This window comes from Cryptomeria japonica, chromosome 4 (assembly GCF_030272615.1).
Source record: "Cryptomeria japonica chromosome 4, Sugi_1.0, whole genome shotgun sequence".
In the NCBI taxonomy this organism is placed as follows: domain Eukaryota; kingdom Viridiplantae; phylum Streptophyta; class Pinopsida; order Cupressales; family Cupressaceae; genus Cryptomeria; species Cryptomeria japonica.
Genome location: NC_081408.1, coordinates 759,352,695 through 759,369,874, shown reverse-complemented (window position 1 = coordinate 759,369,874; position 17,180 = coordinate 759,352,695). Strand labels below are relative to the sequence as shown.

Genomic DNA, 17,180 nt, shown 5'->3' with positions numbered 1-17,180 from the left:
TTTCATGCAACCCTTCTCTCTCCCCTTTTTCTTTGTCAGACCAAAGAATAGTTTTATCAGTGTTGGGTTGGTCCAACACGTGCACTCAAATTGAATAGGAAGCCTTCCTTCTCCAGAGACAACCTCACAACAATGCAAGGTCGCACACCTGAGAGGTTGTTTCCATGTTTCATAAGGTTGGTGGTCAAGATTGGTCACCAAGGGTGCAAACTTTTGTGACAATATCATAAGACCATTAGATTTGAAACTACATCCGTCATACCTCAAATCTTCAAGATTACTTTGCAGAGGTTCTCTTACCTACTTATAGTACTCATCCCCTTCCAGTTGTTATAAAACTTGTGCCTAAAATTTGTACAAATAGAAACCATGGAGGATACATGTCTTTAGTGGCTTAAGGTATATACTGTGTAGGAAAAAAAGTGACACTAAGCAAACATGCCCAAATCTCACTTTCAACCACACACTTGTGGAATACGAAAGAGCCTAGAGGTATCACACAATTAGCTACTTCTTTTTGTGGAAGAGAGAGCCACGGGATACCTATTAGGATTTATATTCCCTTGTTGTAATTGAAAGATAAAATGATGCAAGTTCAATCCCTAACCCCAAAATGCAAGTAGGAACTAATGACAAGATTGCAGAATTGAACTTAAACAATGGAAAGCTGTAAATACAAGGATAAGAAAAGAATGTAAATGCGTACCCAGAGTTAAAATATGAATGAAAATGTTCGGGACGGGGGCGCGGGCGCCACTGTCCTGATTCTACCCCTGAAACTGCTCCAAAAACTACTGTTTTGCACTTTGGAAAAAGCTGTCAAAAATGCTGAAAATGTTGTCTGTCAGGAGGACCAGGGCGCCTAACGGCCCTGTCCTGGGGACCAGGGCACCCCGCGCCCCTGTCCTAGAAGGACCAGGGTGCCCCACGCCCCTATCCTGGTCTTTTGCTCTAAAATTTGGTGGGAAGGTCGGTCTCAGTCTGCTTCTCCCGGATCTGCAACCTGCGGCATCGTCCGAGTCCCGAAACCTGCACTTATATCTGAAAAGGTGTTTGGGTGGCTATATAGGGTTTTGCCTTAGTCAAACCCCCACTTTGGTGATTTCCACCTCCACGAATAGCCAAGTTGTATTGTAAAATGTATTGTGCGTGCAGACCTAGTGTGTGTGCAAGGTCCTAAAATGCAAGAAAGCAAACTAGAGCAACCTAGAAAGTAAACCCTAATTGCTTGTAAATGATAATGTAAATGTTGTCAATCAAGATGCAAAGTGATCTAAAGCATGAATAAAGGATATATTGAAGCTTATGCAAAGACATGAAAACAACATGAAATCATACCCAACCCCAAGGGAGGGGTACAAGCCAATCTTCAGTCGGTGATTCCCTATTGCTCTTCAATGTCTTCAAAGCCCTAAGTGGATGAATGAAATTGATGAATGCTTGATGGATGAATGTTGAATGTTGTTGAAGCCTTCAAAGATCTACTCTTTCGCTACATATGAGGTTCCTGAAAACAAAAATTGGATCCTTTCAAATGAAGAAAGAGAGCTCTTATATATGAAACCCTAGGTCTTAATTTCAACTTTTGGCCAACCTAGAGATTGAATATCCCACCAATTTCTTGGGGTTAAGCTTTATTTTATGATTGGATCGCGCTCCTAAAATTTTGGGAAAAATGTTCGGGACCATGTGCACTCCAGGCGCCATGGTCCCGACAACTTTTCACCAAATTTTCAGGGCCGTCAGATATGATGATTTTAGAGAGAATCCCAAAGTTACAAGTGATTTCGAGATGTTTTGACCGCCGAAATCAAGCCCCCAAGTTCAAAATAGGACCTAATTAGGGTTTTTGATTAAATGATGTATAGGAGGAATAAAATGAAAAGGGCACACTTTAATGAAAGGGCCCAACTTTATGATGTGGGAGATGATAAAATAGAACCTTAGACCTAATTAATTTGATTAATTAAGTGCTAAAGGAGAAATGCAATGCAAAATGCAAAATGACCAAGGCGGGTGCTAAACTAGGTGCGAAATTGTACCACCCTAGCAAGTGCGTACAATTTACGATGCTACATTTAGCCACCACTTTAGTGGTCATATGAACACTACGTGCATATGCAAGCTAAAGTATAGAAAAGTAAACATTATTTGAAAAAGGATATATCCATAAGTCTGTCGAACGAAGCCCCCAGCGGTATCTGCAGTACACAGTTAGGAACCGCACCCTACAAAACACACGTTAGATCACAAAATCACCTAATGCTTACTAAGGAAGGTGATGAAAATTCGAGGGTAGCTATATGCCCCCCCCTATTTCGGCTTGCTAATTTTAGTGAGTTGAAACAGGGTATCATGTTTACCACTTCGAATTGTTAAAGAATATTGATGACAAATGCTCACAAGAAGATTTGATATGAGATCAAAAACTAATGGAGAATCATTTGGTAAGAAAGAGGACTAAATCTCAATTCCAACACAACAAAGAGTGTGAGGATTTGAGAGTTCTCTAACACAAGATGAAGGATGTAGATGGAAACAAAATGCAAAGAGAAGAAAAGAAAGGAAAAAAAAGGCATGAATACACACATTGGTGATCCATGAGAAGAATAGTGAGAGAGAAAAAACATGGACTTCTCACCCCTAGATCTTGTCTAGGTGATCCATGGGAAAAAGGACATGGAAAACTAGCCCCTAGAGTCTGTCTAGGTGATCCATGTAAGGGAGGAGAGTGAGAAAGTCTAGCCTTATGCCGCTAGTTCCACTCAACCTCGTGCATGTGTGTGTAAGTGAGGTTAGAAGAATCTCATAGGAGTCTATGCCCGAGTATGCTACAACCTGTATATGTATAGTACAAAAGCATGACATCTCACTCTAAGAGTCTGTGCTCTGGTTCCGAGAATAATCATCTTGCATAAAAGAAAAATGGAGACATCTCGCTCTAAGAGTCTGTGCTCTGGTTCCGAGAATAATCCATTGCTCAAAAGGTGTAATGTTTATGTCATAAGCAAAGTAGAACAAGGATACCTACCTTTATCACAAAAGAAGATACCCCAAAAATGCAACAATGTCATAGATCCAAGCAAGAGAGTTTTGCACTCTTTAAGCAAGGATAAGATAGTTGAAAAGGGATATCTTGTAGTATGTGTAAAGGAGATCCTTAGAGGAGAAGAGATCTTTGTACAAAAGACACCTATCCCCGAGAGGAACTGTCTTAGACAAATATAACATCTTCTAGAATAAGACAAAGAAGAGAATAAGAATGCAATACTTCCTTCTTTTGCGAGGTGAAAGTGATTCTTAATGAAGGATGACACTCCTTTTAACCCAATTGGGAGAGTGAATTCATTATGGATGTATTTTACCAAGTGCAAAAGAGGTTGTAGTCAAGGACTTACACCTCTTGTAAGAGAGAATCCTTGAACAAACAACAACAAATGCATACAAGGAATAACATCAAGTAATAAAGTTCACACCATCCACGAAATAGGAAAAAGTGGATCCTTAGATAAAAATAAGGAAAGATCATTGCCTTCCAAGGATAAGGATAATGAGAAGGACTTACACAATCTTCTAAGGAGAGATTTGGACATAAGCAAAAGAAGAGATGTATGAAATCACTCTTGTCCCCATAGGAACAAGAAAATTAGGCTATTATGTTGCTTCAAAAAATATGATTGCACTTGAAATTGTACCATCATGAATGACAATGAGCCCCCAGTAAATGAGCTACCAATGTCACATAATGATGAGCAACATAATAGCCATTAATGTTATTTAAAGACATGATAGACTGAATGAGGTATTTGAATATAACATGCTAAATGCTCAACTATAAGTGAGATCAAAAACATGTATAAAGTGATAAAAATTGAAGAAGAAAAGTCACAAGAAATCTTAGAAGAGAGGTGAGTGTAATTTATTAGAGCCTTATCCCTGGAGGAAAGGACTTTATGATGAATAGGAGATAAAGATTCATAAGTGGATTTAGAAATTTGAGGGGAGTCATAAAGAGATTTGTTCATCGCCAAGATTTCCTTATGAGGGGAATGAGAGTTGATAGAAGTAGAAGATGATTCATCACTACTAAATATAGCATTCACATTAAGAGATGGTCTTTTAGATGCTTTGGTACGTTTGCAAGGATTATAGCCGAGTCCAAAGGCATAATTGTGAAAATTAGTCTCTAGAGGAACTTTTATCCCTTGTTCATGAGTGCCACAACCATTTCCATGATACCCATGCTTAGCAGAAATGCGAAAACCACGACCATAACGATCAGCCATTTCAGGAAGAGAAGGTGGTTTTTCATAAGACAAAGAATCAAATTCTTCAGAATTAGAGGTGTGAGGAGAAGAAGTTTGAGAAGCGGCCACAAAATTATTGCTCATAGGTTCAAGTAAGACTGATTGTTCTCTAGTTTCTTCCTTCTCTTTAACTTTAAGCACTCTAGGAGGAACCCTATACTCACCTACAAAGGTGGGATTAAAATCAAGAGATCCCCAATCGTCTTCTGCGAGAACCTTCTTAGGATCAAAAGCCTTTTCATATGTAGATTCAAGTCGATAAGGATCTTATTCAGGAGCTTTGGACTTATCCAAAGAATTTTGATCATTAGAGAGTGAGGATTCATCCATAGGTGTCTTGTTCAAAGAGTCATCACTAGAGGAGGAAGGCTTAGATGTTTGCAAACAAGCTTGGAGATTAGTGTCACCTGTCAAGGTATATGTCTTATTGTTATAAATAAATTTAACTTGTCTATGCAATGTAGAGGGGACAGCTTGCATACTGTGAATCCAAGGTCTCCCCAATAACAAGTTGTATGTTAAATTTCCCGACATAACATGGATAGGAGTAGGCAAAGTAATAGGTCCCACTGTGATTGGTAAGGTGATAATACCTAATGAAGACTTAGCCACATTATCAAAGCCTCGAATGGGACGAGAGTCAGGCTCAATAAGGAATGTATCCACATTCATCTTATGCATTAGATTGATGCTACACACATTAAGGCCAGAGCCATTATCTACTAGTGTTCATCTTATAGTCGTGTCATTTATGATAACCACAATCATCAAGGGATCATATTGATGTTGAATTTCACTAGTAGGCAACTCATTTCGGGTAAACACAATTTGAGCTTTAGGATTCATCACAGAGTTAACCAAAGACACTATATTACTAGATGTATTAGGTGGAGGAACATTCAAATCTTTCAAGGCATCTTGTAATATTCCATGATGAACAGAAGAAGTTTGGATCAAATCCCAAAGGGATATCTTAGCAGGGGTAGCTTTAAGTTGTTCTATGAGATCATAGTCCTTACTAAGCATTTGTGAAATACGAGGAGCTTGAGGAAGAATTGGTTGAGAAGGAGGAAGTGAAGTTGGGCTAACTAGAGGAGGATTAGGTTGCATATTGTTTCTTGTGTTATAGGTATGGGCAACCGCATGATAACTCTCTCTAGTTAATTGCTTAGCATACTCATAAGGGCTCTTAGTAGAATAACCTCCTTGCACAATAATAATAGGTTTCTTAGGAGTGCAAAAAGAATCATTAGCATAACCACCTTGAACCACTAAGATAGGCTTATTTAAAGGTTGAGAATTTTGAGAAGGACAAGCACCTTGGACAGTGAAAAGAGGTTTGTTAGGTGTCTCCTTCACATGTATCAAATTGATTGAGGATGGTTTAGAGGAATGAACAGAAGTGTTGGAAGAATTATTGATAGTCTTCTCTTGCACTAAAATCTCATCACGAATTAAATCAATTTTAGGAGAGAGACAAGGGGTAGGCATTAATGTTCTAGTAGGAAAAGTAATACTAGGAAAGGTCATATCATCCTTTATCATCAAAGGATATACATGGGGAATAAAGTCTCTAGGAGAAGGATAAACATTACTCTCTAAAGTCTCACTTTTGAGAGGGAGATATTTGAAAGAGATGTTAACCAACTTGCTTTGAACTAGGGTCTCCTTATGAGTAGAACCAAGTTGAGGAGAGGGAGATACTTTATTTTCAGAGGGAGAATAATTGATATTCAGGGAAGGTGAGAAACTATCAAGGAAGTTTTCAATCTTGATTTCATCCCCTTTGGCTAGGGGTAGAGAATAATCTATACCTTCTTCTAATGGTTCATCCCAAATAGTGAGGTTATTGAAAGGAATGTTTGAAGTATTGTCAATTTCAGGAGAGGAGATAACATTGCTTATTAATTCCTCATCCTTAGGAGGGAGAGCATCAATAGATGTGTTAAAATCATCCTCTTTCCTCAAAATATGTTCAATATGATCTTTAGGGGAGAGAGAATTAAGGAAATTGCTTATTATTTCATCTTCTTTCTCTAAGGGATGCTTATGGGTAAGACAAACTTTAGGAGAAGGGTAAGCATTTATCATTAATTCATCATCTCTAGTGGGAATTTTGTTGGAAAAGGAAATGCCATCACTAGGAAATGTAGGGATAATGTCATCTTCTTGCACAAAAGGATCCTCATGAAGGGAGTGTTTTTTAGGAGGAACATGAACATATTTCTCCAAAGATTCATGCTTAGGAAGGAGATCTTTGAAAGAAGTGTTCATAACCTCTTGTTGCACTAACATGCCCCCATTGGAAGGACCAACTTTAGGAGAAAATAAGTCAATGTCCCTCAATACCTTTTCACTTAGAGAGGCATCATGTAGGGAAGGTGAAATAGCATTAAGAAAGGTGTTTATGATATCATTCTCTTCCTCTAGGATAGCTAAATAGGAAGGGCACATTTTAGGAGAATTGTCAATATCACTCTTAAAGTCTTCATCCTTAGAGAATGGGAGAGTCTCAAAGGGATTGGTAGCAACTCTTTTAGACACTAAAATGTTTTTATAGATGGGGGGAGGTTCTTTAGGAGGAGGAAAAATTGAAACAAGGGAAGCTAACCCACTATCACATCTATGAAATGAATGCATCATGACAACAATTTTCCTCTTTCAAATGATAACACATGCAAAATAGAAGGAAATGTTTAATTCTAACCAATTTAAGCACTTAGAATGTAGATTTAGAAAATGAAATTTATGATTCAAATGAGTTCCTAAATCAGATTTGAAATTATTGATCCAATTAAGCTATCCACAAGTTCAACTTTGAATTGAAAAATTAGGGTTTTAGCAAAAATTTCCTATAAATTTTTTTGAATCTTACAAGAAATTAAAACTTGTAAATAGCATAAACACTCAAATTTGAAAACATAAATCAGAATTAGAGAAGATTGGAGTTCACGTCGGGTTCACCAAAAATGTGTAGGAGAAAAAGTGACACTAAGCAAACATGCCCAAATCTCACTTTCAACCACACACTTGTGGAATACGAAAGAGCCTAGAGGTATCACACAATTGGCTACTTCTTTTTGTGGAAGAGAGAGCCACGGGATACCTATTAGGATTTCTATTCCCTTGTTGTAATTGAAAGATAAAATGATGCAAGTTCAATCCCTAACCCCAAAATGCAAGTTGGAACTAATGACAAGATTGCAGAATTGAACTTAAACAATGGAAAGCTATAAATACAAGGATAAGACAAGAATGTAAATGTGTACCTAGAGTTAAAATATGAATGAAAATGTTTGGGACGGGGGCGCGGGCGCCACTGTCCTGATTCTGCCCCTGAAACTGTTGTTTTGCACTTTGGAAAAAGCTGTCAAAAATGCTGAAAATGCTGTCTATCAGGAGGACCAGGGCGCCCAGCGCCCCTGTCCTGGTAGGACCAGGGCACCCCACACCCCTGTCCTGGTCTTTTGCTCTAAAATTTGGTGGGAAGGTCGGTCTCAATCTGCTTCTCCCAGATCTGCAACCTGCGGCGTCGTCCGAGTCCCGAAACCTGCACTTATACCTGAAAAGGTGTTTGGGCGGCTATATAGGGTTTTGCCTTAGTCAAACCCCTGCTTTGGTGATTTCCACCTCCACGAATAGCCAAGTTGTATTGTAAAATGTATTGTGCATGCAGACCTACTGTGTGTGCAAGGTCCTAAAATGCAAGAAAGCAAACTAGAGCAACCTAGAAAGTAAACCCTAATTGCTTGTAAATGATAATGTAAATGTTCTCAATCAAGATGCAAAGTGATCTAAAGAATGAATAAAGGATATATTGAAGCTTATGCAAAGACATGAAAACAACATGAAATCATACCCAACCCCAAGGGAGGGGTACAAGCCAATCTTCAGTCGGTGATTCCCTATTGCTCTTCAATGTCTTCAAAGCCCTAAGTGGATGAATGTTGAATGTTGTTGAAGCCTTCAAAGATCTGCTCTTTCACTGCATATGAGGTTCCTGAAAACAAAAATCGGATCCTTTCAAATGAAGAAAGAGAGCTCTTATATATGAAACCCTAGGTCTTAATTTCAACTTTTGGCCGACCTAGAGATTGAATATCCCGCCAATTTCTTGGGGTTAAGCTTTATTTTATGATTGGATCGCGCTCCTAAAATTTCGGGAAAAATGTCCGGGACCATGTGCACTCCGGGCGCCATGGTCTTGACAACTTTTCACCAAATTTTCAGGGCCGTCGGATATGATGATTTTAAAGAGAATCCCAAAGTTACATGTGATTTCGAGATGTTTTGACCACCGAAATCAAGCCCCCAAGTTAAAAATAGGACCTAATTAGGGTTTTTGATTAAATGATGTATAGGAGGAATAAAATGAAAAGGGCACACTTTAATGAAAGGGCCCAACTTTATGATGTGGGAGATGATAAAATAGAACCTTAGACCTAATTAATTTGATTAATTAAGTGCTAAAGGAGAAATGCAATGCAAAACGCAAAATGACCAAGGCGGGTGCTAAACTAGGTGCGAAATTGTACCACCCTAGCAAGTGCGTACAATTTACGACGCTACATATACCACCAAATTTTATTTTCCCTTGATGTAGCTAATTTAAATATCATCATCAAAAATCAATTCCAACCACCTCCTTTGACAAGGATTCAAATTGAATTGAGTAAATATGTACTTTAATCTTTGTTGATCTAATCCAAGCTCAAACTGCTTGCCTAATAAGTAATTTTTACATATTTTAAGAGTGTGTACAATTGTTATGAACTCGAGGTCATGGGATGCATATTTATATTCTTAGTTCTTCAACTTGGACTTAACTCATAAGAAATTACTTGCCCATTCTATATGAGAACTCCTCCTAGTCCTTCTAGTGATGCATCTGTAACAACCATGAAATACCCTTCTAGATCTGTAACAAATCATTAATAATAATAAACCACTTTTAGGAGGTGAAATGATCAGAAATAAATTCCTCACCTAGAGACATAAACTAAGATCCTAGGCAAATAGCATTTCACTAGATGAAATAGCCAACAAGATCCAAGTTTAATCCTAAAGGAGAAATGGATACTTTGTTTTCTTATTTCCCCTCTTCATGCTTGATATTATTTGAAGTGAATATGTATTGAATAGGTAAAATGATTGAAAATTGACAATAATCAACATAAACAAAAAGATACAAAACTAAAATTCAACTCAAAAGTACAGATCTAGTAATGGCATGTAGAGAGGGACCTATAGCTGAAATCTGAGCTTGAAAAAACCAAACTATGAAGTTAGGATCCTTAGTCAAAACATTTGTCCTATTAGTTGAGGCTTCAAATATTATTACAGGAGGTTCTATAGATCATCCCCTTTCCAAAATTAACCCAAAAAGTATCAAACATTGTAACTAATAAGATTAACCATAGGGTTTTTTCTTGCTCAAAATATAGAATTGTGTCTCAGTTTGATTGGCACAAATTTGCATCTTTCTGGTATTGGATCTATAACCTACACATAAAGAGGGAAAACATTTTGTTTTATAGGGGCTTACCTAAGTAAAACTCAATTTTGGTATTACCACGTCCACAAGAGCTATGATGATGAGAAAGAGATATTACCCCATGTAGGGTAGAGATAAAATCTAAAATTAAATATTGAATTGAGAAGATTATATCTTTGGATTGGTAATGTAATGCTATTTAGACATGCCTTCAAAGTGTTGGTGCAATAACATGATAAATCATAACAAAATCCATCATAAAACATACTTGAAGACAAGTTGTTGTAGCTTGATGCTCCTTGTACTTAGACATACTCTTGAATGAAGGAATTGAATGCTTGAATAAAACTTTTGGATTATGAAAATGACCAAATAAATTAGATATGATGCCTTTATGTCAAGATGTGATCATAAATGGCAGGAATATACACTCTAAAACATATTCTTATTTGGGCCCCTTTTGGATTGACTATGGTGCTAGGAGCTATAGTCCACACAAAAGAGGACAAACTAAAGGTAGTTGTAGAGTGCAAAAGCTCAGACATAAGAGCAAGTTACCTTGTGAGTATATGATGAGAATTTGGATAAGGCCAAAATAGGGTCAAAATAACCTAGGAGAAGGCACACTAAAGCAAGGTCCCAAAGAGAAGTGTGAAATTGTAAAGGGGTTACAATTTATCACACTACATGAGGCTACCTCTTATTGTCTTCAATTACAATAGAATTGAGAATACAATTACAATAAACTAACCAAAACTTTACCATACTTATGTTGTGGATGCCACCTAGGTTGACCTAACTACCTATAATAAACTATATAAATGATCATAAAACTAAATTAAATTTTTTCCTATGCTAACCATAGATTACCTACACATGTTCCCCAATCGTGTAGTACTAGTTTTAATCATACATTTACGCACTAAATTGACAAGTAAAATAGATTGACACAATATAAATAGTTAGTTGAACCCCAACATAATTATAAACCAATCACTACATATTTAATAAATGATCAAATCATATATATCTCAACACTAATCTTTTAATTAGTGGTGGTGCTCCTAATGGGTACCCAGAATAATCACCTAGCTAAAGCGGTGGTAGCCTACCATGGGCTACTATTAGGATCTAAAATAAACTTTTAAAAAGTTTGGTTAGAAGGAGACTTGGAGATTATTATTAATTTCCTCAAGAAGAATTTGGTCAATTGAGAATTGTTTTAAGGGCTTGTTGGATATTATCGATTATTTTGATAATTGTTACATCTTTCATAAATTTCTAGGGAGGCTAATGGGGTCATCGACCTATTGGCCAATTTGGAAGTGTCTAGTAATCATAAACTTGAATAGGGGCAACGTGATGACTTGCTAGCTAATCTAAAAGATTTGGTGGACCATGGCAGGGTCCATGAGAGAATTATTAATCCCTTGCTATTCCATGATGGCTAGAAAAATGTTTTTATGTTTTGCCTTATTGCTAGCACGTTTTATGGGCATTTTTTTGGTCCTCATTAAAAGTGAAGGAGGTATTTTTTCTAGAGACATGGATCTTAGAGCATCCTTTTGTATTTTGTAGTGTAATTGTGCTAAGGGGGGAGATAGGAACAAGCTAAAACCCCTAAAATGTGAAAAAATAAGAAAAATAGCACTATTTGGAGAATTTTGGAGAGAGGATGGGTTATACCTTACCTTGAAAAGCTTCATGGCTACAATCAAAGAGTTTCTAGGGCCTTTGATAAAGGGTGAAAGAAAGGGCAAGTCATAGTTCAGGTGCATAATTTAAAACTTACTAACGAGCTTATCGTTGAAGTTACTGGGTTAAGCATGGAAGGGAAGAAGTTATTCAAAGATAGAAAGACGACGGATGAAGAGGTCTATGGTGTAGGAGCACCTAGTACTTAGGCTCATAGTCCTTCCATAATTTTGGCTTGTACTGACCTTAGCCAAGTCAGGTTTCTAATAAGGACTCTAGGAGGGTCCAAGGTGTGTGTGTGATGTTTGATTTGAGTCAAATGTAGGCCTAATTGAGTTGATTTTCTTTCTAGGTTTGCATTTTGTGAGTAGGTGGTAATTTGAGTAGGTAAATGGGCTTCTTGTTGGTCAAAAGAGGCATAACCTGGTATGAGAATTAGAGAGGTTTAGAATAGTCTAAGGAATGTTTAAAAAGTCATGAGTAATGACTTGAAATAGGTTGCTTAGGTTGGAAGTACAAAATATGGAAAGTTATAAAAGTTGTCATGACAACTTTGGTCCTAAAGAGCTTAGCGGTGGAGTTAGGGATAGAAAAATTCCCTAGGGTGCCTCCACACATGGGGAATACTATTTAAACCTCCTCTTGCATGGTTACCAAGGTTGGAATTTTGATTTTGTATGATTGACAATCTAAAACTACTCATTTTCGGACCATTATCACTGTTTTGGTCTTCTTTTGCATAAAATGTGAACATTAATGGATTGAATCCATTGATCCAGTTTTGAATTGTAGTTCTTTGGTGTGTTACAGTACTATTTGGTTCATTTCATGCTTTGTAGATAGGGTGTGTTATTACTTTCATTGTTTTGTTTCCAAACAACCAGTTTTGGCTTGTAAATATTATTTTTTTATAAAATGGTTGCCCCATAAAATCCCTTCGTGCTACCATCACAGCCTGTTGGAACATGGAAGGAAACCCTATGTATAGTGTAAATATGCAGGGAGGAGTTCTAGAAGTGGATTTCATCATGGTTACCACCTTGTTCTAGGTGAGCCCAGGAGCAACCCGGCTAGAGAAGACAGGGTGAAAATTGAATGCATAGTGCAGAGGTTAACACAAAACCTTAGCCAAATCATTTGGAGAGGTTCATGAGGTCCATGCAGAGTTTCAACAACAAGGAGAAGCCTTGACAAGACCTTTAGATGCCCATTCCACAAAATTGAATAGTCACTACTAGTTAAAGGCCTAAAAACCCTACCAAACCCTCATTTTTGGGTTAGGGTACTGTACAGAAAGTTGGGAAGCCAAAACCACCAAAATATCTTGGGGATAGGTGAATTATTGAAGAAAACTAAAAAATCTTTCCAAGGTCTTTTGGACCATAAAACTAGACAATTTCAAGGTCTTTTCATGGCAAATATCATGGACCAAAAATATCCTTGTAGCCCTATTAGCAATATTAGGCAATTTCAAGGTCTTTTCATGGACCAGAAATATCCTTGTAGCCCTATTTCTAGGCAATTTCATGAAATTGATAAGGGAGATGAAGATTGCACAACCTCAAATGGACCTAGTTGGATTGATTCCATGGTAAACACCACCTCCACACCTTTATAATGACTCACAACAACATGGGGGTGAGAAGTGAGAAATTGACAAGTTGTTGTCAAGATAACAAGATTGAGAATATGGGAAACACATTGAAATGGTAGGGTTCTTAGTCAAAAACTTGTTGCAAACACCTTGAGATTGGTAAGGAGCAAGTCCTAGCAGAGATTGGAAAGGACTTGGAGGTCTTGGAGCATAGGTAGACCTGGTGAGGTTAATGTAATTGAGCAACACCAACTAGGTGAAGTGTGAGAAAGCTAAAGAAACTCTATCAGTCTAGAATTTCATCAATGGTAAGGAGGGCAAGTGGTTGGTTAAGTACAAAGGCAAGTACAAGATAAAGTCCATCAAACCCTTATTGGCTGAACTTCTAAAGGTAATTCTGCAAGTTTTCACTCTTGATGGTCATTATTTTCTTGTGTATAGTTATCATTTTGTCCTTCTCAATCACTTTAGGTATAATTATCACTTTAGGAAAGTTTTCTTCTTTAGAATCCGCTATTAGGGAACATAAAAAGGATCAAAAGAACCCTATTTTGTGTGAAGATTTGATCTTACCTTTAATGGAGCATTTTAAAAAATTCATGGGGAAAGGTAAACATGTTAAGGATAGGGAATGTTCTGATTTGGAAGGTTATGATTCCCCTTCCTTTGAGGGTAGAGGGTTAAATACTAAGGGGGTAGATGATTCTAATGAGGATAAGGAGAAGAAAGCTAGTGGTAAAAACACTAAAGGAAGAAAAGCTTCCCTTGTTTTGATTTCACAAGATAGTTTTTCTAAAAGTGGAGAGGGGATAGGCATTAAGAAAGGGAAAAATAATGATGGGGATTGTAGAGATTCCCCATTGGGTTTGTCCCTTAATGAAGGTAATCAGGAAGGTTTGAGGGTTTCATAAGATTCTCATCTGGAGACTGGCTATGATGGGAGTCCCCCTTTCCCCCGTGACCTTAACCTCGACTCCCCCATGTTAAATCTTGATAGGGAGCACCCTTCGGACCTCCTTGTAGTGCTAAGGAATATTGTTATCGATAATTTAAGAATGTAGAAGTTTTTCTTTCTTGAAATTAATGAGATTAACATTTCTATCTGTGGGGTCAAGAATAAACTGGATAACTTGAAGGACCCAAATTTGAACTGGTTGGAGAAGGAAGGTGGTAATATGGTTGTTTCCCTACATAAAGCTATTAAGGATATAAAACATATGAAGGAAAATTTTGAAGAGAGAATTGTGATATTAAAAATGAATTACAAGAAGATTAATGAAATTTAATTACCCTGGTCACCTTTAGCTACAAGGTTATCAAGTCCAGTGTTGAGAGCGTTAGAGTTATAATAGAGAAGTTTGAAAGGGCTCAGGAAGCCAAATCATTCTTCATTGATATTGATGTTGTTGAGAAAGGTAAGTAGGCTACTCATGAGGAGGGTAGAGGCCCTTGTACCCGTACTAGGACAAGAAGCAAGAAGATGGTGAACCAAGCTATGCAAGATGTGAGAGATATGGAGAAGTTTTCCATGAACCTATGTCGGCTTGAAGTGGAAGCTGATAAAGCTCTAAAGTATTTGAATTAGTTGTATTTTTTTGTCCTGCTATTTTGTGTTTTATTTTGTTCTTTTTGTGTGTCTTGGTTGCCTATTTTCTAATTGTTTACTTATGGAATTCTGATAGTAGCTTTTTGTAAAAGGGCTTTTGGGTCCCTTCAAAACTTGTTTGACCCCTTTAATTAAAAAAAACAGTAATCTTTTAATTTAAAAACTATGCAAAAATGCAAATTACATATGAAAAAATTACATCCACTAGGTTACCTTGTATGAAGGGAGCTACCATGGTGAGTCTACCCACTACCATGCTAGTATATAATTATTTCTATTGTTGGACATAGGTAAACCTTGAATGAAATACATGCTATTGATCTACCATTTTCAATATAGAAGGACATGAGGTTGTAGTAACTCGATTGGGTATTGGTTTTCTACCTCCACCTTCTCGCTTTCAAAACAATTTTCCATAAATATTGCAGCATTGTTCTTCATTCTTTCTAAAAATCAAGTGGTTTGACATTTTCTAATAGCTTGCTAATGTCTACGTGTCCCAAATATGGTGTTGAATGCACCTCCTTCCAAACCCATTTTCTCAATTTCACAAACTCAACCACATTTAGATTTAAAACTAAATCCTTCATACCTCAGATCTTGAGGATTAGTTCACAAAGCTTCTCTTATGTGCTTATAGTACTCATCCCCTTCTAGTTGTTGTAAAACTTATGCCCTAAAATCTATGGAAATAGAAACCATGGAGGATATGTTCCTTCAATAGTTGAAGGAGAATACCACCTGATTTTCTTTTCCCTTGAAGTAGCTAATTTTAATATCATAGTCAAAAATCAATTTCAACCACCTCCTTTAATAAGCATTCAAATTCAGTTGAGTAAATATGTACTATAATCCTTAATGATCTAATCCAAGCTCAAACAACTTGACTAATAAGTAATGTTGCCACATTTGAAGAGCATGCACGATTGATGCAAGCTTGAGGTGATAGGATGCATAGTTTTGTTTGTATTTCTTTAACTTCCTTGACTCATAGGTTATTACCTACTCATTCTACATGTGAAGTCCTCCAAGTCCTTCTCTTGATGCATTTGTAACAACCACAAGATGCCCTTCTAGATTTGTAACAACTAACTAATAATAATAAGCCACTTTAAGGAGGTAAAATGATGAGAAATAAATTCCTAGCCCAAAAACATAAACCAAGATACTAGATCAATATCATTTCATTAGATGAAATAGTGAAAAAGATCCAAATTTAATCCTAAAGGAGAGATGGATACTTTGTTTGATTATTTCCCCTCTTTGTGTTTGATATGTTTTGATGTGAATATGAAATGACTAGGTAAAATGATGCAAAATTGCAATAATGAGCATAAACAAAAAAATATAAAACTAAAAGTCAACTCAAAAGTATAGATCTAGAAATGGAATGGAGAGAAAGACTTGTAGTTGAAATCTGAGCCTAAAACAACCAAACTATGAAGTTAGTATTCTATGTCCAAACATTTGTCTTGTTAGTTGAGGGTTCAGATCTTAAATCGGGAGGTTCTAAAGATCACTCTCTTTCCAAAATTTATCCAAAAAGTATCAAACTATGAAACTAATAAGATTATTTATAGGGTTTTTGCATGCTCAAAATTGAGAATTGTGTCTTAATCTAATTTGCACAAATTTGTATATTTCTACTATTGGATCTATAACCTACACATAAAGAGGGAAAATGTTTTGTTGTACGAGAACTTACCTAAGTTAAACCCCATTATGGTATTTCCAACTCTACAACAACTATGATGATGAGAAAGAGAGATTACCCCTAGTAGGGGAGATGTTAAATCTAAAATAAAATTTTGAATTGAAAAAGACCATACCTTTGGACTGCTAATGGTGGTAATCCAATGTTCTTTAGATAGGCTGATGCAAAGATTCTTGGAGTTGCTCCTAATCACCTAGTTGTCTTGGTTTCTATCACCAACCCTCTAACTCCTCAAGCCCATCCAATGATACTTGGTAGGGGTTTTTCTATTTAATCCTCCAAGTTCTAATCCACTTTGGCTTTCCTCCAAGGTACAACCACTGATCTTTAACAACCAACTCTTCCTATTGAGAATTCCACCTCAATCTCTAACACACTCCCAAGGCTCCAACAACCTTTGCAAAGGATCTTACTTCTCCAACATGTTCTATCTGAGTAACATTAAATTAGATAGTGTCTTTGATATCTTTTATGGGTTTGAGCACCTTCAAACCCATCGCCAAGCTTTCTCAACCTTGCTTGGTCTCTACCGGCTTCAAATAGGCCTAATACAATTATCCCTCCTATGGCAGTTTTCAAGACTTAGTTGCAAATATTCCCACACAAGGCCACAAATAAATTAGAGTTTGGAGTACCCTTTTCAAAGTTACAAACAATATTTCAAAATTCCATCTGAGTTCTCCATACACATGGGGTTTCCAATACTGCCCTATTTTTAAGGGTTTTAGGCCTACCGGGTGACTCACAAATTTGTTCTTGAAAAGGTTCAC

The 17,180-nt window shown here is 36.9% G+C and overlaps 1 pseudogene; it reads left to right on the top strand.

The window, feature by feature from the left end:
- LOC131875369 (U-box domain-containing protein 33-like) overlaps positions 1 to 17,180 on the top strand; it is a 104,054-nt pseudogene that overhangs the window by 76,735 nt on the left and 10,139 nt on the right.